Below are 26,721 nucleotides of genomic sequence, written 5' to 3'. Positions count from 1 at the left end.
GGAAAAGACGCGAGGACGGAGGAATCGAATGTAACTTTTTTTTATACATTGGAATACTTGATCACTCAAGCGTCACTTCACAGCGTCATCAGCTGCGCTCAAAGGATCTGCCCTTATGTTGTTCAAGTTTGTTTATTTAAGAAATTCATAATAAATAATAATAAAGCAAGATACCCTGTTGAAATATGTGAGATGTGTGGTTTATTTAAACTGCAAAGGTAAAGTATAAATTAAAATGATTGTGACCGATGTGAAGGGGGAGGAGAAATTAGACGTGCGTCACGTTTAAGTCGATAAAACTCTTCCGCATAGGATACACCTGTGTATCCTCGCTCGTGACTCCTCAGGAAGCCTCCTCACTCCTCGCGGTGCAATTAGAGAATTGAGATGTCCTTCAAGATGGCTGAGCTCGATCGGTTTCCGGGTCATAGGATGGAGGACGGAGGAGAGAGGAGACGAGGAGGGATATTGAGAAGCACCCTAGGAAGACAGGGGAAGAGTCATGTCTTTCCTTAAGAAAGGAAAATCAGGGGCTCAAAAACGAAAAGAAAAGAAGATTAAAGAGAGAAAGGCAAATGAGGGCAAGCAGTTGCTCACTCAGTTTTTTGAAAAGAAAGGTGAGCTCCAAATGCATCATCGAGCATTGACATTGTTTTAACATAAATATCTACTCCAGGTAGAATTGCATACATTTATGTTCGTACTCTATTTGAATAATATATCAATACTTTATAGCAGGGGCGTTGCTAGACCCCTTTTACTGGGGCACGTGCCCCACTATAAATCTGCTGTGCCCCAGTAAATCTGAAGTTTGAGTTTAACAATTTATTTTATATTACAGTGTATTTAAAAAAATATATATTATAGGGTAATATAAATGATCTATTTGCAACGCATTAATAAAACAATCAACGCTTGTAAAAGCAACGCAGTTTAACCGAAACCAGAAGCTGACCCGCGCGACAGGAATCCTTGTCTGCGCGCGTCTGTGTTTCCTAGCAACTGTATGGGGTGAGATTTCGGTCACAATTCTGCGCGCGCAAGATCACATTTTGAGCGTGGAAAAGGGCATTTCGCACGCGCGTGAACTGAGTTTTGCGGAGAAATGTTCGTCTCGCAGATAAGAAAATATTGCGAGCGAACGAAAATCAATTTTGCATTTAAAATAAGTATTTGGATGTGCGCGGACGTTCTCTTTCGCGTGTGCAAAGTTTCACTTTCTTGCTCCTTTCATACCAGCCGTGAGCGCTCTCTAAGCGCAGACGGCTCGCTTGCTCAACACAACCCAGCGTTACAATATGCCATAATTCCAGCCAATCAGAGATGAGACTGCTAAATTCTGATTGGCTGGCTTGAAAACCAATCACAAGACTCCCTGCATCACCTACTGCGGAAGAGAACTATTTTTTTATTTTTTTATTTTTTTTTTATTTAGTCAGTTCAAATACAAAAACATTTCAGTACAATGCAAAAAAAAAAAAAAAATGGTTACAAAGTATTGACAATACAGCTCAAAATATTTTACCAAAATAATAATAATAATTATTATTATTATTATTATAAAATAAACAAACATAAGAACAAATACAAAAATATAAGTATAAAATATCAGGGCATTTATATGTATTTGAAAAGCTTTAATATTTGTATTGTTTTTATAAGCTTTTTATTTTGTGATCTCATGTTTGAAAGAGTTTCAAAATATATTGTTAGATCAGTGTTATAGAAGGCAATATACCGTAGGAGGTTTTCTTTTGTTTTATTCTTGTCTTATGAATATAAAATTTCGCCAAAATGATAAAAAGATTAATTATATAATTTTGTTTTTCAGAAAAAAAAGGGTTTTTGAAACAAAGTAAAATATCATGAGGGTCTAAATCAAGACATCTGTTCAATTTTTTTGTCATATCTATTTTAAAGTCAGTCCAAAAAGAAATTGAACATTTATTTTTATATTGCCCTTTTTCTGTCTTCAAGTGATGTGTTACAAAAAGTGCACTTATCACAAACAGCGTGAATATATCTACTAATGGTTGCATTTACAGGATAGCATCTATGAATAATTTTGTACATTACTTCTTTGACTTTATTAGAAATAATAAACTTATAGGGCATAGTCCAAATGTTGCGCCAAGATATACAATAAGGTTTAAGCCACTTTGATTTACATGGAGGACTGGATCCAACATTAAAGGAGTTTCTTATAAAGTTGTTATTAAAACCTTTATCAAATAAAGAGAGACCATTTACAAAGAGTTGAGGATTTTGTAAAGATGTATTATTGATATCTACATCTGAAAATTTGTTTAATATTAGTATGCCATTAGGAATAGCCTTAATTACTTTGTTAAATTCTTTTTCATTTACAAATAAACCATATTTTGAAATAAAATTAGGGTAGGTGTAAAATTGCCCATTTTTGTCAATTAGTTGGCTAACAATTAAAATGTTGTGTTGGACCCAATTCTCCATGTACAAAGATTTTTTATTATGAATGATATAACTATTGTTCCATATAAAACACCTACTGGGAGAAAAATTGTGTTTGTACAAAAGGGACCAGAAAAATAATGTTTGTCGGAAGAGAACTAGTGCAGTTGAGTAAAGTTGGCAGTAAATTCACAGATTCGATTGTTGTATAACCATCAGGACAGCAGTGATGTGTGAACTGAATTTAGCAACAATACAGTGAATTACAGTAAAGATATGTTTCATAAAAATCATAAAAATTATACATTTACAATTGTATAAAATTTAAAATATATATTTTCCCAAAATAAGTGTTGTAGTATAACCTTCAGGACAGCAGTGATGTGTGAACTAAATTAGGCAACAATACAGTGAATTACAGTGAAGTTATTTAATATTTTCATAAAAATTATACATTTACAGTACAATTGTATATACAATTTAAAATAGGCCTATATATTTTACCAAAATAAGTGTTGTTGTATAACCATCAGGACAGCAGTGATGTGAACTGAATTTGCCAACAATACAGTGAATTACAGTGAAATTATTGAATATTTTTCATAAATAATAATCATAAAGAATATATGCAAAACGATATTTATACAAAATAAGTGTTGTTATAAAAAGAGGTGTCATTTGTGCAGTAACAACGTTTAGCTCACGAGTTATTGACCCGGGAAGTTCGAATCTGTGAATTTACTGCCAACTTTACTCTCAACTGCACTAGTTCTCTGAATCCGCAGTAGGTGATGCAGGGAGTCTTGTGATTGGTTTTCAAGCCAGCCAATCAGAATTTAGCAGTCTCATCTCTGATTGGCTGGAATTATGGCATATTGTAACGCTGGGTTGTGTTGAGCAAGCGAGCCGTCTGCGCTTAGAGAGCGCTCACGGCTGGTATGAAAGGAGCAAGAAAGTGAAACTTTGCACACGCGAAAGAGAACGTCCGCGCACATCCAAATACTTATTTTAAATGCAAAATTGATTTTCGTTCGCGCGCAATATTTTCTTATCTGCGAGACGAACATTTCTCCGCAAAACTCAGTTCACGCGCGTGCGAAATGCCCTTTTCCACGCTCAAAATGTGATCTTGCGCGCGCAGAATTGTGACCGAAATCTCACCCCATACAACTGCAGCGCGCACACATCTGAGCACACCGACGTCCGGCTCCACACTTGGCTGAGGTTAACAATGGGACAAGACAGGCTTCACCATCTAGCTCTCTTATCAGTTGAGAGGGAAGAACTTGGTAAATTGAGTCAGAGTCAAGTGATTGACCGTTTTGCCAAAATGAAGCATAGGCGGTACAGTTTAATGCTCAAAAAATGAATCAACTTAGTTTGGACTTGGCTGGGGAACTTTGTTTTCTTTTAGAATATACATGTTCTTTATATATATATATATATATATATATATATATATATATATATATATATATACACACACACTCATATATTAAGTCTTTATTGATTTATTGAAATGTTGTAATTGTAAATTCTTGAAAAATATATAGGCTAATTATTTATTATTAACATTGTGTAATGTAGAAGAATGCAAATGTGCAAGAACGTTTTCTCTCCGGTTTCTATTTTCTAAAGTTCTCTATTTCATATAGGCTACAGTGTGTATGCCTTTTATGCCACAAAAAAAAAAAAATGTATGAAGATACTAACTAATAAACATTTTCATAAAGATTACAGTTTTTTCAAATAGTTTTTTCATATACACACTAAAAGTGGAACTTGAGGCTCGCTCAGTGAAACCATTCACTTATGTACTGAATCTTCAGACCAGCAAAACTGCAAGCACATTATACGCTTTACAATCAGTTTGAAATTGAAAAAAATCTACTTTTTTTCAAACCTCTAAACACAGTTCTCTACATGCCACACTCATTTACTAGCAACCTACACACAATGATAATGTGTGAAAACACTTATACATAAATTGAGATCAATTGAGAAAGAAATGTTTTTACCCCCTTGAATTTCTGTTTATATTGCATATATATTTCTGTGTACATACTACACATGCATACATGCATACATACACACTCACTCACACAGCACTTCAGAAATAGTTGAGTTTCTGACTTGGCATTTACAATAAGCTGTAAGCCATAATCATCCAAATTATAACAAAGGCTTGAAATATCTCACTTTGCATGTAATGAGTCTATATAATATATTTGTTTCACCTGTTAAGTTGAATTCTTGAAATAAATGAACTTTTCCAAGACATTCTAATTTATTGAGAAGCACCTGTATATATACATTTATCCTCATTCTCATGTTTAACAATCTGTTATCTGCTTGACAAATCATTTATGCTACTGCTGTCCACTAACATGCTTTTAATTGTTATCCAATTTTTTGGCATTGAAACACCTTTAAATGCACATATGAAGGTTAGAGAAATCTAAATTTTCTCGAGGGAGAATTCCCCCGAACCCCCCTAACTTTCAGAACTAATTGCCTGGTGTTTTTAGCACATAAAATAAACATATTGTTGTGTTCTGTACTACTATGTTTCATTGTGTGTGATAACAATGAATCATTAATAACAATTGACCTATCGGTAAGCCCCGCCTCTCTTACTTACTGTTGCTATCTCAGACAAACAATGGGGGACCTGTGCCCCAGTAGAGCTTTATGTCTAGCAACGCCCCTGCTTTATAGTATCACACCCTACATAGCGAGCAAACAATGTTTCTGGGTAAATAACAGGGAGTGAGAAGCAGACGGAGGCGGAGCTGGGAGCTCAACACACTGCCACTCCAGGCAGCTGCGCAGCTTGTCTCCTCTTCTGCTGCAGTTCTCCCCAGAGTCAGAAGTTTACATGAAAACACTGTATATTTCCCTCCATTGTCAAAATCTAACACCCGCGAAAACACAGATCGTTAGCGCCGATTTTACCGCATTGTTATATGTGGCGAGCAGGACGAGGTCGAGGGCCGTGGGAGAACGGCACGAGGCCGGTGGCGTGATTGCAAATGAGTGACACCTGCGCGACGCACCGGTCTCGCATCTCTCACGGAGGAGCGGAAGCATAAAGGAGGAGCGACGACAGTGAAGAGCGAGAGAGGACAGGCCTGATTTTTAGTTCATGTTTTGTTTCTGTTTGTGTTGCCAGCAGTCGTCCGTGAGGGGCTGCTGGCTTTTACTTTCATTTTTGTATTTGTGTATTTATTTATTAAATATGTTTGAATGTCCGCCGGTTCCCGCCTCCTTCTTCCCATAACATCTGTCTGAACCCCGTTACATTGGTGCCGAAACCCGGGAAGAAGGAGGGACACGCTGTCGGAGAGCCCTCGCTGCTGGGAGGAATCGCGGTGCTGAGGAGGTCGGGCAGCACGAGGGAGCGTCGGCCGCCGATTGCTGCCCGAGGCGATGGTGCTGGATCGAAAGAAGATCAGGTGGGACGGAGAGCTCGCTGCCGTCCTCCTGGGTCGAGGAGGGATGGCTGCCATCCGCGAGGGAGCGGAGGAGTCGCTCCCGTTCGCCGTGGGCCGGAGCCTGTTGCCGTCGGCCATGATGGGGGCGGAGCAGGGGACGGGAGGCTCGCTGCCGGCTGCCCTCGACAGGAGGAGCCATCGCCGTCCGCCAGGAGGCGGAGGAGCGTCGAGCCGTCCCCCAACGGATGTCCAGTACCATCGCATGGCACCGCGAGTGAGTCTCTCAGCTGGTTGAGGGCCGAGTGGCAGTGTGTCCGGGAACCGGATCAAAGATTTTTTTTTTTTTTTTTTTCTCTCTCCCCTCTCTCGTCTCTGTCGCTCCTCATGCTTCCGTCTCCTGTACTCTCGCCTCGTCTGTCCATACCCCCAGGTACCGCAGCCGCCGTGATCGGTCCTCCCGGGGAGGGGGGGGGAGTAGGCGCAGCCTCGGTGGTACCCCCCGGCCTGCGAGGGGCGATGGGGGTATGTGGCGAGCAGGACGAGGTCGAGGGCCGTGGGAGAACGGCACGAGGCCGGTGGCGTGATTGCAAATGAGTGACACCTGCGCGACGCACCGGTCTCGCATCTCTCACGGAGGAGCGGAAGCATAAAGGAGGAGCGACGACAGTGAAGAGCGAGAGAGGACAGGCCTGATTTTTAGTTCATGTTTTGTTTCTGTTTGTGTTGCCAGCAGTCGTCCGTGAGGGGCTGCTGGCTTTTACTTTCATTTTTGTATTTGTGTATTTATTTATTAAATATGTTTGAATGTCCGCCGGTTCCCGCCTCCTTCTTCCCATAACATCTGTCTGAACCCCGTTACATTATACAAATTAGCTCGCGCACGCTCTTACATTAAGTACTGGATTGTTCTCAGTTTAATGCACATCTTAATGATTGAAAATGACTTATTTTAAAAACGTAATTCAAAGACTGAATGTCTAGTTTGGCGGTTAGTGTACCCTGTGATTCTATAGTCGGCATTTATTTTAAATAATCATCAATTAACTTGTACTTTTGACAATAAAACAAAAATACATTAATCAGAGTGTGGCTTATTTTGTTTACATTTTAAGTGTTTTTATGATAAAAATGCAATACCCCACCCATTGGTATCACTATGGTATTTGGTACGGGGGCCCAGCAAGATGGTTTGTACCCAGGGCCCAAAATTTGGTGCTACGCCCCTGGTCATAAATAATGTATCCTTACGTACCATTAGTCTTTCTCATCTGCCTTTTCTTCAACTGCCCACCTTCTATGCTGTCTGTAAATAGTGTTGTTGTTTTTTGTTTTCTGTTATAGTGTCTGTATCTATTTACTGTAAACCTTAATAAGTTGGCAAAACTCTAAAATTTGCCTCAAAATTGTTAAGTTAAGAAATCCAAAGTTTAAGTAAGCAGAGCTTTTTATTTTGTACTCGAACATTTTAATTGTTATTCATGTGAAATGTTTGAGTACACTAAATTATACAAATTAAAATCTTCATGTAAATTTAATGTGAACATTTTTATTAGTATTAGCTTAGCTAGCTATAACAAACTAACTCAATAAACGCTAATTTGCTAATTTGTTAACATGTTAACATTAGCATGGTATAGCATTTGCTGTATAATACAATATAAAGCTTTGAACATACATGCTCTCAAACCAAACCACATGTACCACTTGTCACCATGATGGTAACTTTATTAAAAATATGCATAAATTAGCATAACAAAACATGAATCACTACTAAATCGTCCACTTAACATTAATCTTGCACAAAAAAGTTAATTTGACTGAACTAATTAGTTTAATTTAAGTTGCTCCTACTCAAACCAATTAATTATTTTGAGCGTTAGGGTTTACAGTAACGCTGTAAACGCTCAAGGACACTTCAAAATAACAGTAAAGAACAAACAATCGAATTCGATTGGAAAATGATATGCAACTGCAGTCACTCATGTCTTGGACTGGGCAAATGTCTACTGTCCATTTATTATGTATGAACTGACTGTTTGTTCTTTACTGTTATTTTGAAGTGTCCTTGAGCTTGGCAAAGGTGCTATATAAATTAAAGATATTATTAGGGGTTCAAGCGCGTAGCCCTATTGTTATTGTTAATTTCCCCATGATGCAGCATTCTTGAACTGAACCGAATCGTAAATCGTAGAGACTGAAACTTTGAGGGCTGGTAGTACTCACACCGCCTACAATGTCACCAAAGGCGGCCTGACGGGGGCGCTACAGCGGTCAAAAGTATACGAAACGACTCCTAACTCCTCAACCGTTAGGCGTAGGCTCAAGTGTCTTATATTGTTGGAATCCTTGGCTCAAGGCAGACAAGATGCATGCCTTGGATTTGCTTGCCCTTTGACGCCATTTTCGAGTAAATTGAGGTTTTTTGCAAAAACTACTTTTGCAAACTACTCCTAGGTTTTTGGCCTGATCGGAACTAAACCACTGCAGAAATTTTCTCTGGAGAGGGACTATCAATAATCATCAAAAAAATTCGAAATTTCAATTCACGGTCGCTAAGGGGAACCAAAATGTTCGATGTGACCGGGGCCATGCTTTTACTCAAATGAATATAACTTGTGAACAGAAAGAGATATTTTCGCTAAACTTGGGACACATGTTTATGAGCTTAATCTGAGGTCACATGAAAAAAATTGCGATGATTGGCCACTTGGTGGCGCTGTAACAGGAAAAAAAATCATGAAAATGGCTATAACCGCACCCAACTGTTAGTCTGATGAAAATTGGCATGCAGTGTCTTTGTCTAGGGTGCCATAGTCTATGAGAACATTGGCGTATCTCAAAAAACTCAGTATGCGTCTTCGGTACAATGCCCTGAAGGAGCCTGAGAAGTTTCAAGCCAGCGTTTTTCACGTGACCTCCTTAGACTTCTAAATCCTTGCCGAGTCCAACGATATCAAACATGCCAGGTTTCGCCTTATGGTTTGTGTAACGGTGTCATTAAGCGCTTAAAAAAATTGCGATCGAGACAAAACCACCACAGGAAATTTGAAAACATAGGTCAATAGCTAAACAATAATGCCCAAATGTCAAAATTATGATAGGAAATGAAAAAAAAATCCAATCAATGTCGCCCATGGATCATTTTTATGCTCTCATAAATATAAGTGTCTAAACTTAAAAACGAAATGAGATATTTACAACAAATTTGACACACATATGTACGGGACACTTTGAGGACACTTAATAAAAGTGGTGGAGATCAGGCAAGATGTGGTGCTATAACGGTAAAAAACCCCGTTAAAAAACATATTTTTCCTTAGTAAATTGCCTGTATTGGCTGTAAATGGTCTTTTCTATCTATGATCTGAGTTTATTTGTTTATTTGAAACCCCATTAGCCACTACCTAGGCAGTGGCTACTCTTCCTGGGGTCCCAACAAGTAAAAAATACAAAACTACATTTAATCAACAACAATAAAAAGTCAAGTCAATGAAACATACTAACCCAACATTCATTCCAAATATCAAAATCAACAATTAACTATATATTGTGCCATTTAATGCTCCTTTAAATATTTTTTTAAAACAAATTTTTTTCTTGTTAAAAAATATGTAATATCAATGGTAAATCATTTTATATTTTCATCCCTCTATACATTACAGTCCGTTGTTTTGCAGTGGTTTTCGAAACAGGAAATAAAAAAACATCCCTTTTTTGCATGCCTGGTGTTAAAATTATGACTAGTACTACTATACAAAAGTTGAGAGTAGCCTACAGGACATTAGGAACTCTTGACACAGAAATATTTCTTATAAAACAAAGCAGAGAGACAATCCTTCATTCTTATTATATTAGCCCTTATTTAAAGTGATTCGTGTCACTCTGTTCTGGAGTAATTGTAATTTTTCAGTTAGTTAAATTTTTTGTCTTTACTTGATGCACTCGACCACACCACTGGGCAATAATCTAAGCAAGAACCATTGTTTGCACAATTTTAGAAATACAGTGTTGTGGTAAAAAGTTTACACATCTCTTAAAGGGGTCATATAATGGTACATGCACTTTTACAAGTTGATTGTACTGAAATGTGTGTTGGCAGTGCCTGTACACAACCATCATATAATGATAAAAATCCATCCAGTGTTTTTTTTTTTATCTCCTTATATGTTTTCCCCCATCTCAAATCAAGCCGTTCGACCGTGTGACGTCACAAGATCGGACGCCCCTCCCACGATTGTTGATTGACAGCAGCGTTTCAACACAGACCCGCCCTCGCTCGTGAGCGAGCTGTCAATCATAGTCCGCATTGTTGATACGCTGGAGCACTGTCTATGAGCAGTTGTGGTGTTCTGTTCTTGGGTGTAAAACACATCAGTCATTTTGATGTTCCTAAATCCGAACCGCTGAAGACGCAGTGGCTGAGTTTTGTTTTCGAAGGGAATATTCCCCACGATCAACGTCAATGCTGTCATGTTTGCGCGAATCATTTCACACACCAGACTGCTTTACAAACTAGGTCAGTATAAAGCTGGTTTTGCTAAGAAGCTGCTCCTGAAAAAAAGGATCGGTACCAACTATTCGTGTTCCTGCTGCACCTCCAGAAGAAGAAGTGAGTGTAACGTTTTATTAACCTTTATATTAATCTTTATTAATATAATACCGGCTGTTTACACTCAGGGTACATTATGGCATGTTTTCTATGTACGACGTTCTCAATATAATTCATAATCCCAAGCGTAATGAACAACGCGTTATGGTTATTGTGTTATTATTACAACCGATGTACGCACAGAACAGAGCAAAGCTCATTATCATATAAAGACACATGTACTTAAATGGCGTGCTGAAAACAGTGCTGTTTTTGACCAGGTAAAATTAGTGTTTTCTTACAATACATACTAATGAGAATTTTTAATTAAAGTATATTACAAACTTTTAATTTAGACCCTAAAGAATCATAATAACTTGTACAAAAATGGCATTATATGACCCCTTTAATAACTGACAAACCTCATACGTGTTAGCATATTTACTATCGGTTTTGTTTTTTGCTTACTGTCTAATATAACTCCAAGAAGTCTTACTTCCTCTACCTGTTCAATAGGCACTCTTTACAGACAAATTTAACTTTTGATGCAATTTGATGCAAACACAATGCTTTTGGTTTTTATCAAGTTTAGAACCAACATATTATTCCGTACCTACTTTATGACCAAATGTATTTCCTCATCCAAAGCAATAGACAACTGCTTAATTGATGTTGCTGGTGAATATAATGTTTTATCATCTGCATACATGACTGTCCACACTTTAAAACAAGAGGAAGATCATCGGTCTTAAACAACTTCCTCGAGGCACACCGTATTGCAACTCTTTCACATCTGAATAACTTCCATTATAAAATACACATTGTCCCATTAGACAGTTAACTTATAAACCAATGTACAGTATGAGAAGTAAATTTGTAACATTTCAGTTTATTCAGCAGTAATTTATGATCCAGTACATCGAAAGCTGAGCTAAAATCTAACAATACTGCTCAAGTTATTGTCATCAATCTGTGCTCTCTCAATATCAATGCTGAAAATTAGAGAGGAAATTATTCTCCTTAAAGAATAATTGAATTTGCTCACAAACTATCATTTTCAATACTTTGCTAAGAACTGGTAGCAAACTTATTGGTGGACTAATATGACCATTAAAACCCAGTGCTGCATTTTTCTGATGAATAACCTTTGCATCTTTCCAAGCAAAAGGAAAAATCCCTTTTTCAATACTGATATTAAAGATGTGGCAAACTGGTTCTGCCAAACAACATTTCTCTTAATTTATCAACTTTATTTAGGAAAAAAATCATTAAAATAATTTCCAATTTCATATGGTTTAAAAATAGTTAAAAATGAGTCACCTGTATCAATAAAAGAAGGAATTTGACTTGATTTCCTATCCATTACTTCATTGAGTGTACTCCACATTTTTTTACAATCATATTTACATTCACTTATTTAATTTTATACATTCTTTTCTTTTTCCTATTAATTTTAGTTACTTGATTTCTTAATTTGCAATAGACGTCCCAATCCTCCTTGTTCCCAGTTCTGTTTGCTGTACCCTTTGCCACATCTCTCTCAAACATAATGTTTTTCAGCTCATTAACAATCCATGGTGCCCTAACATTCTTCACTGTACATTTTTTCATAAGTGTATGTTCATCCATCAAAGGGTAAAATAATCTTTCAAATGCTGACATTAAATTATCAGGATGAACTTCCTTATAAACATCAATTCAACATATGAAGAGTTCAGATGCAAAAGCCTCTAAGTGCCATCTAAAATGTTCTTCTAGAATGATCATTTTTATAAAGCTTGTATATTTAAGTTAAGTAATTTCACTTAAATGACAATTAATAGGTCATTTTCATTGCCATGTAAGTGAAATTACTGAACTTAAATATACGAGCTTGATAAAAATGATCATTCTAAAAGAAAATTTCAGATGGCACTTAGAGGCTTTTGCATCTGAACTCTTCATATATTATTTACGTCTGTACAAAATGATTCTTGACTGAATCTCTTGTATGATCTTTTATAAATTACTTTTGGTTTCCTAAGTGTTTACATGCTTGCTAAATAAAACATAATATCTTTTTACGCATGTGCTTAAAGGCCTTAAACCGCTTGAACCCCGATAAATGCTGCTTGCAGCTTTAATTATTATTATTATTACATGAAGATCTGATCTCACCATCATCAAGTCTGTCTGTCTGTGATTACATGAAGAAACCGAAAAAACGGAGAAGAACGGGACCAACTTACTTCTCTAAGGGCGCTTTCACACTGGCAGTTTAGTGCGGACCGGGGCACGGTTCGCATGAAAAATCGCTAATGTGAACGCTGTCATCGGACCCGGGTGCGCACTAGAGTACCGAACCCGAGACTACCTGGAGGAGGTGGTCTGAGCTCGGTTGCTCCCGAACCGTGGCGCGGTTCGCGTTAATGTGCAAACAACACGGACTCGGGTGCACGCTTGTTCAGGAAGTATAGTATCCCGCGCATGCGTATCACTGTCGAATATCATTGTTTCCTCACACGAGTTGTATTCTCCATGCGTTTTCCGTGTGCGTTTGCGATGACGTAAGATCACTACAAACGCACCTGGGTTCGATACAACTAATTGAGTGTGAAACCAGACCAACGCTGCGGGGGGCGCCGGGAACTAGCGCACTCGGGTTCGGACCGCAGCAAACGAACCCAGTGGAAAAACGCCCTAAGACTCTTGAAGAAACCTGTCTGCAAAGCTACAGCACTGTGAAAAGTTTTAAGCACTTGTGTAAAAATGCTGTAATGTGACTATGCTTAGAAATAGATTTTTTGTTCATGTGTTCATCTCAACCGGACAATGTTTTATGGCCATGTCCAGGATGTCCATTGTTGGAAACTTTATCGAAGCAAGACCAGGAGACTTGAGATGGATCTTATAAGCAGAAGAGATTTATTCTTCCGAGTCTGTAGTTCATCAAGTCTGTAGTTCATCATCATCAAGTCTAACTCAAGACAGTTGCCTTGCAAATTTATAGACATTTAGGGGGAGGGATTTACATTGAGGTTGAACAAAGCATGCAGATTAAGTAGGTTAAGGAACCCGCCCCGGACTCCAGCGTGTTACCAGTCTCAATCCAATCAGCATAACCATTCAAACGCATATGAGCTAATCCAATCAGCCCAACGATTCAACGTCTGGGCTATGGCTCTGAGTGAAACTGGGACTCCAAGAGCCATTAAAGACAATAAGGAGAAAACAGGAATTGCATCTTTGCTGAGCAGAATCATCATCTCAACCTTAAACGCTAAATACAATATTCTTTACCGTGATGTTATGTATGGAAGCATATTTGAAATAGATTTAAAATTTGTAACCCTTCACCATGTACAGTTAAGGTGATATTAAATGACTTAAACAGTGATATAAGATTTTGACCATACCACTCTGTAGCCTGTGTTTAGTAGTACACGCATGCGCAGTATCAGCTGCTCGTTCTCATCACTTCTCTCAACATGTCTTAGTCAGTTCAGGGAACAGTTGGAGTAACTACACTCTAAACAAAAATGGTGCTAAATAGCACTAAAAGTGGTTCATTGGCTTGTAATCATAGGGCAACCACTTTAAGTGCCATATAGCACCTACCTTTGTCAAATGGTGCTATGTAGAACCATAAGAGGTGCCATATAGCACCTTAACCACCCCAAAGAACCGCTAAAGAACCGCTGAAGAACCAAACTGGGCTTAACAGGTTCTTTAAATGGTAGTGGTGCTATATAGCACCTTAACCACCGCAAAGAACCCCTGAAGAACCATTTTTTTTTAGTGTGTAGAGTCAATGGCTACTCCGGGATATTGGTTTATTTCGACTTGGAGGGACTGTCAGGCATGTCTGAGAGTGAGTAACTTTAGTAACTTGTGGATCTGCGGTGACGCAAGACGCGAACTGTTTTGAACGAGACCGGTTCACTAAAAAGAACTGGTTCAAAAGAACGATTCATTCACGAACCGCCGGACATCAGTTCACTCAAAGGCTGAAACCAACAAATAGAATAACAAGTCCATATAGAAAAGAAAGGAGACTGTCAGCTTCGCTGAAACAGTCCAGAGAGAGACAAACCACTCCGTTCATTTTTATACCACATGTAACGATGCTCCTTATCAATAACTAGCACATGCCTTACAAGTGTGTGACTAAACATGATGTACAAGAAATGATCAGATAGACAGAAAAGGAGATGCACACATATTTATCCTCCAAAAGCAAATCCCAGTGCACTTTCACTTTCAGTTGGTGTCCTTCTCTGTGTCAATTTTCGGATGGAGCAGCGGACCTGATTGAGACACCGCTCCACCCGAGACCCTGAAAGCCCTGAGAACTTCTGACACTCAGAAATGTCCGAAAACCGGACATTTAAATATTTCACCTACGATAGAGATGAAGAAAAATATGGTAAGTTAATTTTAATAGTTGGTCTTTATCTACAAAAAAAAAAAAAAAAGTGTTATTTGTTAATTTATGTATTTTGTTTGTGTATATATATATTAATTCTAAAATGTTTCATTTTCTAACTGTGATATATGTGTAAATATTATGTGTGTCTGAATATTCCCAAACACTCTGACAATGCAATCTCTTTATGGAACAGTTCATTGTTGTCATATGAGAAAAAAAAACAAAAACTTTTTAATATGTCTTTATTAAACAAAACATATATTGAGCTAAAATAAAAAATCTATATTATGTAAAAAATGTTGATATATATATATATATATATATTATAGAAACATAAGAAACTGAGACAGACTGAATCCAGAAGAACTGCGTTAACGTCCCCAAGACGCTTGAAGAAACCTTCCTGCAAAGCTACAGTATCTGAGAAGTTTTAGTTTAAATGCTGTAAAGTGAGGATGATTTCAAAAATAATGTCATTTAGATTTTTTGTTCATGTGTGCCAAGACATTTCTGGCAATGTCCAGGTTAAGAGTATGGTCACCCAATATACACCAATATATAGCTCATTAAAATTATACTGTTATTATGATAGTTTGATTATAAAGTATATTTGAGTTTGATTATAGATCTGGCTCTGTGAGACTATATTTTGAATGAATCCATGACACACATTAACATTACAGTACAGGGGTGCGTTTCCCGTACAACTATATAGCTCGCTGCTTAACTACCATAGTACGATGCATCGTTGGAGAAATCAACTAGCTAGTCACGACTGTTTCCCGAAACCGTATGTCGCAAAGTATCGTTCAACCACGTTGGTTTATGACGTCTCGCACGTGGTGGACTAATAACTTATTTTAATTAATCAGTTTGAGATCGAATTAACGCTCTCGGTTACTAACGTAACCTCGGTTCTCTCTAGATGAGGGAACGAGTGTTGCGTAAGCTAGCTTACGCTACGGGGAAAAACCCTTTTCTCGAGAATACTGAAGCCAAAAAATTATCCTTAATTTTTGCATTAGTTTAAAACGCATTGCTGCATAAGCAGACCTAGGCAGAGCGGCTCGCGCGCCTATTGGTTGCTCAGCAGCAACTGCTGCAACCTATCCAGGACCTGCTCGTGACGAAGCACCAATGAGGGCGCGGGCGCCCGTGCGCGTCACGTCCCGCCAGAATGGGCGTGGCTACAGGCTATAAAAGCAGGCCCGTGAGGTTGTTCTCTGGTTTTTCAATCTGAAGCGAACCAGAAGTAGCACAAGCACGGCAGGGTTACGCAACACTCGTTCCCTCATCTAGAGAGAACCGAGGTTACGTTAGTAACCGAGAGCGTTCTCTTACGAGAGTACTCTCGTGTTGCGTAAGCTAGCTTACGCAACGGGAACCCAATGTAAAACGCCGTGCGTGCTAGAGAAGGTCCACATGCACGTTCCCAAGGGCATGTGCCCGGGGACAAACGTAAGTGGTAATATCTGGGCCGATGAGGGTTGGGCCCAGGGAGAGATAACCATTCCAGAGTGTGGGAATGGGTGCTTAATACAATAGAACAGCCAGGTACATCCGTGGGCTGAACTAAGAATGATAACACTGCCTGTCAGCCACCTGAACCCGAAGGTCAGGTGAAAAAAGATCACAGACAGGAAGACCTGGTCTGTCGATCTGGAGCCTGTGTATAACACAAACCACACACAGTCTGTGTCGATCTGCAGCGAGAGCGAACAGAGCTAGTATGTTAGACTGACAACAGTTTAGCCTGTAGGGCAGGCACCTCCAGGTTATAAAACCTGATAAATGTAGACGGAGAGGCCCAGCCCGCCGACGTACAAATATCATGGAGCGAGACTCCGCGAGACCACGCCCACGACGAGGCCATGACTCTGGTGGAGTGCGCTCTGACGCCCAGAGGGCAATGAAGGTTCTTAGACCTATAAGCCATAGCGATAGCGTCAACTATCCATCTGGACAGGCTCTGTTTCGATGTGGCTAAGCCCTTAGTGCGGCCACCGAACGAAACGAAGAGCTGCTCTGACTGCCTGAAAGCATCAGACCGTTCGACATATATTCTCAGCGCCCTGACGGGGCAGAGAAAATTCACATCGTCCTCACCCTCAGATCTCGGAAGAGCTGACAGTGAAATGATCTGTGATCTGAACGGAGTGGAAAGCACTTTGGGGACATAACCGTGCCTCGGTTTAAGGATGACTTTAGAGTCATTAGGCCCAAACTCCAAGCACGAAGCACTCACAGAGAGCGCGTGAAGGTCACCCACTCGCTTAACTGAAGCGAGAGCCATGAGAAAAGCGGTCTTCAGTGAAAGATACCGCAAATCCACGGACTGGAGGGGTTCAAAGGGTTCGCCCTTCATGGCTTCCAGGACCAAGGAGAGGTCCCAGGCTGGAACCAGAGGGGGCTGAGGAGGATTTAACCTCCTAGCTCCTCTTAGGAACCTAACGATGAGGTCGTCTCTACCCAGTGACCGGCCATGCAAAGGTTTTGTAAACGCCGCAATGGCCGCCACATACACTTTGAGCGTGGAGGGGGACCTGCCCTCGTCCAAAAGCTCTTGCAGAAAGGAGAGAACCTCTGCAACGCTGCAGCGCTGTGGGTCTAAGTTTCGGGCCGAGCACCAGCCGGAAAACACTGACCATTTAGAGGCGTAGAGCCTTCTAGTAGAGGGTGCTCTAGCCTGAGTAATTGTGTTCAACACTGCCGCTGGGAGGTCAGCGGGTACCCGTTGATGGCCCATGCATGCAGGGCCCATAAGTCGGGGCGCGGGTGCCAGATCGCGCCCCTGGCCTGGGAGAGGAGATCTTTCCTCACCGGAATCGGCCACGGGGTCGTGCTCGTCAGTTGCATCAGCTCTGAGAACCACACTTGATTCCTCCAGAGCGGCGCCACGAGGAGCACAGAGCATTTGCTCTCCCTGATGCGCTTGATTACCTGTGGTAACATCGCGATCGGGGGAAACGCATAGAGCGGACGGCCGGGCCAGTCGTGGGCCAGCGCATCTCTCTGTTTCGTGAAGAATACTGGGCAGTGCGCGTTCTCCGTCGACGCAAAGAGGTCGACCTCCGCTCTGCCGAAGATGTCCCATAGTAACTGGGCTATCTGAGGGTGCAGGGACCATTCCCCGGGGGGAACGTTGTCCCTGGACAGCATGTCTGGGCCCACATTTTGGGAGCCCGGGACATGTGATGCTCTCAGTGAGCGCAGGTTGTGATGGGCCCACAAGAGGAGGCGTTCCGCCAGCTTGTGAAGGCTCCATGACCTGAGACCGCCCTGGCGGTTGATGTATGACACCACTGACATGTTGTCCGTGCGGACCAAAACGTTGTGGCCTTTGAGGAGGGGGAGAAAGTATCTCAAGGCATTTTCGACCGCTTTCATCTCCAGACAGTTTATGTGTAGGCGCCTTTCTGAGGCTGCCCACAGACCAAACACTGGTCTGCCCTCGTAGAGGGCGCCCCAACCTGAGTTGGATGCGTCTGTCGAGATTACTTTTCGTCTCGAAGCCATGCCCAGATCCACTCCTGACTGATACCAGTCTGCCGCCTTCCAGGGATTCAGTGCTGTGACACAGTTCTGAGTTACCCTGAGGCGAACGCGGCCAGCGGACCATGCTCGCAGTGGGACCCGCGTCTTCAGCCAGTGCTGCAGCGGGCGCATGAAAAGCAAGCCCAGCTGAAGCACTGCCGAGGCCGAAGCCATAAGACCCAGCATCCTCTGAAAACGTTTGAGAGGAAAAATGCTGCCGGTCCTGAAAGCTGCAGCTGAGCGCTGAATCTGCAGCGCGCGCTGTGACGTCAGCCGCGCTGTCATTGACACAGAGTCTAAGTCTGTTCCCAGAAAAGAGATTCTCTGGCTGGGAGACAGTAAACTCTTGGTCCAGTTGATTTGGAGACCCAAATCCCGTAAATGGTCGAGTAATAGAGCCCTGTGCGCTAGAATAAGCCAGTCGTCCAGATAGTTCAGTATTCGCATCCCCCGTTGTCTCAGGGGAGCGAGCGCTGCATCCATGCACTTCGTGAATGTACGGGGTGCTAAGGACAGACCGAACGGCAGGACGGTGTACTGATAGCTCAGCCCCTCGAAGGCGAATCGCAAGAAAGGCCTGTGATGGGGCGCTATTTGAATCTGAAAATATGCGTCTTTCAGATCCACAGAGATAAACCAGCCCCTCGGGCGAATTTGCGCGAGAATCTGACTGGTCGTGAGCATTTTGAACGATCTCTGCATAAGGGCTCTGTTCAGCCGTCTGAGATCTAGGATGGGTCTGAGACCGCCACCCTTCTTTGGAACGAGGAAATATCTGCTGTAAAAACCTGCCTCGCTCAGTGTGTGAGGGACGGCTTCTACGGCTCGTTTCTCTAACAGTTTCGCAATCTCGGCGCGAAGTAGGTGTGCTACTTCGTTGTTCACCGTGGTTTCGACCCTGGCTCGAAAGCGAGGGGGTCTGCGAGCGAACTGTAGTGAATAGCCTCGTTCTACCGTGTTCAGTACCCATTCTGACACGCCCGGCAGCTCCCTCCATGCCTTTATGTGAAAAGCTAGAGGGAGAATAACGCGTGGGCTGTTGTCGCTGTGTGTGTGTGGCACATATCTCACAGCGCCTGAGAGAGAGCGCGCGCTCATGGAGGCGCGCGCGCTTCGCACACACATAACACAGCTCGTGTCTGGTAGAGGGTGATTTACACACGGGACACGTTTTGTGTTTATTGACGGGGGCTCTGAATGAGTGCTTATCACAGAGCAGCCCGTGTTTGTGTGTAGGGATGAGCGCTGTACAGCGGGCACCTTTCCCACATTCAAAACACACACGGCGTGAGCCGAGTTTATGGATATGGGCCGTGAATGAGTGTGAGTCACTGAGTCGGCCGTGTTTGTATGTAGGCGCGAACACTGTGGAGTGGGCACATGACCTACATTTATAACACCATCGGCGTGAGCCGGATAAACAGACAGAATGCTCTTTCTGTGATTTATTTGGGCGGCCGTAAAAACGGCCTTTGGGTACAGGCGAGCGTGTTGTGTAACGGGCTCGTTGGCTGTGAAATACACATCTCCAGTCGCCTCTGCTGAGGGAACTGTGAGAGCGAGGCGCGCTGATTTTGATGGCGGTCCGGCCGCAGCGGGACTCAACCATCTTCGTCTTCCTAACGCGGTCAGGAAGACTTTGAGGGCTCTGCCTTCAGCACAATCTTGGACCGGGGTCCCCGAGGGGGAGGTGGTCTGTGGCGGCTGGAAGAGCGTGAGCGCTGGGAATTCCTCGGCTGACGGCGCTGTGAGGCTGACGGCGGGGGAGGCTGTGGCGCTGATTTCCGGTTGGGCGGCTGTTTAGAGCGACCCGTAGCGGAACTGGAGCGCTTCGGCAAGAAATGCCGCATAGCCTGGGAGGTTTTCTGAACCTCAGAGTACCGTTCCGAAAACCCCTTGACAGCCGGGCCGAAGAGACCGGATGGCGCCACGGGCGCGTCGAGGAAAGTGGCTCTGTCGGACTCCTTCATGTCGGACAGCGTTAACCACAAGTGTCTCTCGGTGACAGTGAGAGACGCCATATTCCTCCCGATGGCCTGAGCAGCGGACTTAGTGGCTCGTAGCGCTAAGTCGGTCGCGCTCCTGAGGTCATTCAAATTCTCAGGGTTCGGGCCCGCCTCGTCCATTTTACGGAGAAGGTCGGCCTGATACACCTGAAGCACGGCCATCGTGTGAAGTGCGGACGCGGCTTGACCGGCGGCGGTGTAGGCGCGACCGATCAAAGCCGAAGTAGTCCTGCAGGCTTTGGAAGGCAGTGAAGGATGAGACTGCCATCCGGCGGAAGGCGGGCAGAGGTGCGTGGCTACCGGTTCCTCGACCGGAGGAATGCAGAGGTAGCCCTTGTCTTTCGCGCCGTCTACTAGAGAGAGCGTCGAAGAGACAGTAGAACGCAGCCTGGCAGAAAATGGCGCCTTCCAGCTCTTAGTGAGCTCCTCGTGGAGCTCCGGAAGAAAGGGGGCAGGCCTCGTGTGAGGCGTCGAGCGGCGGCCTGGCAGAAAGCAACCATCCAGCCTGCTGGGTGCAGGCTCGTCAGGAAGCGACCAATCGAGGCCGAGGTCCTCCACGGCCTTGGTAAGCAGGCGAAGAAGCTCGGCGTCGAACGTAGACCGCACACCGCTCGATTCCTGAAGAGAAGGGGCGGGGTCCGGAATGGAGCCCGACCAGCCTTCGCAGTCAGAAGCCAGGATAGAGCAGCTGTCCCCTTCTGCGTCATCTCCCCCCGACTCGATATCCACAGCGGGCGGCTGGCCGGCCGTGATAGAGGTGGGGGATGCAGAGAGCGATGCACACGGGGAGAGATCCGGCATGCAAGCGCTCGCGGCAGATGCCTCCGGTGTTCTCTGTGAACGGCGCTTTTTACGGCGCGGCCCAGAAGAGAGAAGCGGAGGGGCGGGATCCACGCTGAAAAATGCTAGGCGAGCCCGCAGGGTCGCCATAGACATCACTTCACATTCCGGGCAGCCGCCCAGGGAAAGCGCGTGGTCCGCGTGTGTCTGTCCCAGGCAGGAAACGCACAGGATGTGGCGGTCCCCGTCGCTGAGATCGGCTCGGCAGGAGCCGCACTTTTTGAAAAGAGGCATTTGAAACAACGCCTCGCTCTTTTAGATGCAAGCGTGTGTAACGTAACACGCGGTAATGAAAAAGGATATTCGGCGCCGGATAGCGCAGCAGGAACGGCAGAGGAAGCGGCGAGATGGCCGGCTTGAAGCTCGTCCCGCTGAAGGCTCTTCGACGGCGCAGCTTCTCCGAAGAACAGCGAGGTGAGTGTCCACTTCGCTGAAGAGTTGAAAAATCAGAGAACAACCTCACGGGCCTGCTTTTATAGCCTGTAGCCACGCCCATTCTGGCGGGACGTGACGCGCACGGGCGCCCGCACCCTCATTGGTGCTTCGTCACGAGCAGGTCCTGGATAGGTTGCAGCAGTTGCTGCTGAGCAACCAATAGGCGCGCGAGCCGCTCTGCCTAGGTCTGTTTATGCAGCAATGCGTTTTAAACTAATGCAAAAATTAAGGATAATTTTTTGGCTTCAGTATTCTCGAGAAAAGGGTTTTTCCCCGTAGCGTAAGCTAGCTTACGCAACACGAGAGTACTCTCGTAAGAGAACGCTAGATTTTGTCATATAAGTTACAGACATGGCATCTGAAGACCATTTCAAATTTTTCTCAGTTATTTTGCTTTATTACCAGACTCAATATTTGGCTCGTTCTTACGTAGTAGAGCACGTTTGCACATGCGCAGTCTTCAAAAACGCTGCTTTAAATCTCTTGACAAACTAAAAGACGTAAATTACATTTGTATGTATTCTAAATAAATAACACGGGTTGTACTGAATGTCATCTTGCTTATTTTGCTAAAGATAAGGATTTATTCAGTCTACATCTCATGTAAACTACAAACTATGCTTCTAACCACAGCTCGAGAGCTGTCGTTCCAACCACACAAGTTTGCGATGCTGTTTGCGAACGTTCGTTGGAACGATGGTTTCGGGAAACACCAAATCGTTGAACTATGTTGATAACGACGGAACTTGCGACCATAGTTGGCTAACGATGCTTTCGGGAAACGCACCCCAGAGCGGCTCTTTCAGAATATTATCCTGAATATTGTATAAGCATTCGTTCGTTTCATGTGTCATTGAACGGATAAGAGGCTCTCGGGAGTAAACGTCACATGCTTTTGATTTTCCCGGTTAAAACGACTCAAGTCCTTCATTATAAACATCAGTCTACAGGCTTTCATAGACACATGGGGAGTCGGGAAGATCTCATTTTTTAGTTTAGTTAAAAGCTGTTCACATATTGGCAATAAAAAAGTGATCAATACATGAAAATTCTTTCATATATCCTATTTAACACATTTTAATGAAAACAAATAGTAGATTGTTGCGGTTCAAAGTTGAATTGAAACCTAGAATAGAAATAAACTAAAGTTTGATGATGATGGATGAAAAAAGAAATGCTGTTATTCATAGGCGTCGATTTCGGGGGGGACGGGGGGACGCGTACCCACCAGGGCCGGGTTTCCCGATAACGATGTATCTTAGCTCTTAAGAGCGCTTTCTACGTGCAAGGTTACGAACGCTCGCAGCAATTCCACGAGCGTTTCCCAAAAATGCACTTAACATGAACGCGCGAGAATGCGCTCTACGTGCTACTTAAGAGTCGCTGTCCATTCGTGAAGTGCTGAAACATAACCTTATATGGAACGTTTAACCTAATAATTGTCATCTGTTGTGGATTAGCAATCAAGACAAGTCTATATAAAGCACCTACAGGCGGAGGCACTGACAAAATAGCTAAAAAAAAATAAAAAAAAAGATTCCTTTCAAAAAGATGAAATTAATGTCCTTTTAGAGGAGATAGAGTGAAACAAAGATGTAATTTTTAACAGATTAAAAGGATTTCTTTTATTTATTTTTTGTTCATTCATTTAATTTTGATTAAAATTATTAGATTAAATTATTTCTATTTTTTGTTTTGTTTTCTGACCTTTTTTATTATTTAATTTATACATTAATTTAACCAACAACAAAAAAAGAGTAATAAAGTGTACAATAAAGTACAATCAAACCTTATATTATAATCACATTGCATTTGAATAAAGTTAAAGGTGTAATCTGTCGGTTGTCCTGCAGGTGTCCTCATAAATCTGTCTTCTTACGATGAACTTGGTGATGTACGATTACTCCAGAGCACTCGTAGAAGCTACTTAAGCTACGATGCTTTTGGGAAACAGACCGTAATATTAAGATCAGTCGTACGATCGTTTTTACGATCAACTTAGGCTTACGATGCTTTTGGGAAACGCAGCCCAGATTTCGTCATGAGTCATTTTGTACCCACCACTTTTAACTTCAGTCCGATATTAATTTGACTTTTGGTTCGATTTTTTTGACCGTTTTCAGTGTTTGTGAGGAGCACTATGAGAGAGAAATTTGGTAATCATTGTCTGACCCAACAAAAAAACATTATAATATTCATTTTATTTTATTTTCCGTGTTCGCATTTATGAGGGAAAAAAACAACGTGTCAGTTTACGGTTACGGACGTGAGCGCTCTGAAAGCGGCACTAACTTTCACAGAGACCTCAAACAGAACAGCTGCCTTTCTTTAAAGTGAATTTCGTTTTGTATTAATTATATCTTAATTTTAATCAATGTTTCATGAACCAATTGCCTGGATTTAATATAGCTATAAAAAGTAAATATAGCAGAATCATAGGTGACGCATTGCTGCCACATATAATTTTTTCACCTCAATTATGTCTTATAACGAGATCTTATGTCGTTTTAAAATAACGATGCATTTTAATAGTTTATTAATGAACTAGTCTTTTCTAAATCAGTGTAGGCTGCCTGCATACATATCTCCACTGTAATGTAGCCTAGATGCGCCTTTCTTACGGACAGGATTACATAATCAGATGGTAGCTATACCGTATTTGCTTTCGATTGGATTTTTTTTCGTTGGTGGACATTTTTTTTATTAACTTTATAGTTATATTTCTCATGTCTGTGAGGCTTGTCTATACACTGTTTGTCAGTTCATTTTTGAGGCGCGCTCCAATTCACAGAGATCATGAAAGCGCGCCCTGTTCGTTTTCTTTTATTTTACAAAGGCACACCGTTTTCTTGTTGTTGTGAGTTTACACAAATAAAAGTAGTTGCGACTGATGTATTATTATATTCTGTATGACCAGAAATGGAGTATTTTAAGTTGTTTCCACTGTTGAATAGGAAAATGCGAGTGATGGCACCGGCGCCTCTATCCATGTCATAGTGCGCGCTCCACACTCCGCACAAACACTTGGATATGCGCTTCATAATAGCAAACATTTATCTAGGTTAACGTTAGAGCGAGCGGCCATGCCAGACGGATAATCCTCTTCATGTTTAACTAATCAAATTCTGTTGCATTTTCTTGCGCCAGTTTGAAAAGGGCGGCTGAAACACTATACAGATAAACAAAACGCTGGTGTTTTTCTTTAAACAAATTCGTTTAGGCTTTAAAATAAATATTGTTTATGGGCTAATTAATGCCACAATAATTTGTTTATTTAATTGGCTACTTGTATTTTTCATTTTTGTTTTGCATTGAATACCATTGAATATTTTCATTGAATGCATTGAATATTTGCTGTGCACCGCTATGCCAGAAAGACACGTTAAGAGCCACCTATTTTCTTTATAATAAAGGGTTTCTAAACGCTTAATGTAGCCTATAATTAAATGCATTGCGTTCATATTCTTTATCACTGAAGCTTTTTCTTTATTATAAGGGTGTATTATTCCATTAAAAAAGGACTGTTTATAAGGTGACAATCCGTTATACATCTTGAAGATTTTTGTATTGTATTGTATCTTCTGTTATAAACACGAAGATTGACATTTCGTTAATTAAACAAAATAAGAACACAATGTTGTAAAAAATAAACAACTTAGGCTATGTTCTGGTATATGTGTTTTGACTACTTTTTGTTTAATTATATCTCTAGGTGATGAAGATATAGCCTATTAATAATCATTCATAATCATTACTTTTACGAAGTGGACGAGCAGAGCGGAATATTCAGAAATGCGCTCTCCACTCACGAGCTCTGATCGGAACAAACCCGAACCTCACTGTCTGCTGAACTTGCGCAGAAACATCAAAATATAACCAGCTTTTTTAAATGGTTTTTAAAACTAAACACTATTTTAGCACAAATTATGAGCTTATTGGCGATTTTTTTTTATAATTATTGACAAAATTAGAATATAGTAAAAGTTTTTTTTTTTTTTTTTTTTTTTGGGTGGGCCTGTTGAAAAGTGGGGCCGTGCCTGAGCTACAGGACATCGTCTTTCAAAACATAACCTGCGCGAAAGAGAGAAAAAAATTAATGCGTCATTGTACCCAGCACTTCTGAAAATGCACTTCCGAATGCGTCTCTGTCCCCAGCACATTTCAAACCAAACTGACGCCCATGCTGCTATTGTAAATGAGTAAGAGAAAATTATATTCAACAACACCACCAGAAGGGGGAGACAGAGAGAGAGTTCTGTTCATGTCTTGATGGAGATTATATATTGTATGAATTTATTAGGGTATTATTATCTTATTATTAATTACATGGCACTTTATTTAAATTTTATTCTACCGGTATATTTAATTTTCTTGTCATTATTTGTTTTGTATTTGGTTGTAGAGAAATACTGAACATGTGCTGAAGATCTTTATAGAAGATTTAAAAAGAAGAAGAGGAAGAAGATAATACAATTATGAAGACATTAGAAAAGAATGTCAGATCTGATGGTGTCGAGCGCCGAAATGCAGATTAGCAGCATTCATAACCTGTCACATGTGATTCTGTGTTGTGATTGGCTGCTGCATGACTGTAAATGACCCACAGTATCATGTTAACATGTACAAATATCCAAGGGTTAACTCACTTTAAACATTAAATAAAAGGAAAGCTTTAATGTCAACAGATTGAACTAAAAATTATTTAGCTGTCAGTTAAATCGAAGAAAAGTTTCCGTCAGAACTTGTTGATGAGGAAATTAAGGTCTTTATCAGTATTGTACATGTTCTGTGAACCTGCTCTCAGTACAAAAGCTGTCACTGGGACAGTTCCCTTCAAAAGGGTTCTAATATGTACCATTTAGGTACTAATATGTGCACTTTTGGTACCAATATGTACCTTTGAGGGACTAATATGCACTCTTTAGGTACAAAGGGGTAGTGCCACAGTTACAGCTTTTGTTGTACAGAGTTTCTGTTTTCTTCCACTCAAATAACCATCCCTCTTTGATCACCACATGACTGATCAGACCTGATATTCTGGTTTGA

At 41.7% G+C, this 26,721-nt stretch overlaps 1 protein-coding gene and 2 long non-coding RNA genes across 3 annotated transcripts in view; all 3 read left to right on the top strand.

Annotated features, from left to right (window-relative positions):
* LOC309487894 (GTPase IMAP family member 8) overlaps positions 1 to 26,721 on the top strand; it is a 47,585-nt gene that overhangs the window by 14,176 nt on the left and 6,688 nt on the right.
* LOC309488032 lies at positions 14,262 to 26,472 on the top strand. Its single transcript, XR_014201979.1, has 3 exons — positions 14,262 to 14,302; positions 14,696 to 14,857; positions 26,078 to 26,472. It is a non-coding gene; the product is annotated as an uncharacterized lncRNA (long non-coding RNA).
* LOC309488057 lies at positions 15,498 to 22,807 on the top strand. The gene is made up of 2 exons (XR_014202004.1): positions 15,498 to 15,550; positions 22,470 to 22,807. It is a non-coding gene; the product is annotated as an uncharacterized lncRNA (long non-coding RNA).

This window comes from Leuciscus leuciscus, assembly GCF_965113295.1.
Source record: "Leuciscus leuciscus genome assembly, chromosome: 23".
Classification (NCBI taxonomy): Eukaryota; Metazoa; Chordata; class Actinopteri; order Cypriniformes; family Leuciscidae; genus Leuciscus; species Leuciscus leuciscus.
This window is presented reverse-complemented; position numbering and strand designations above follow the sequence as displayed.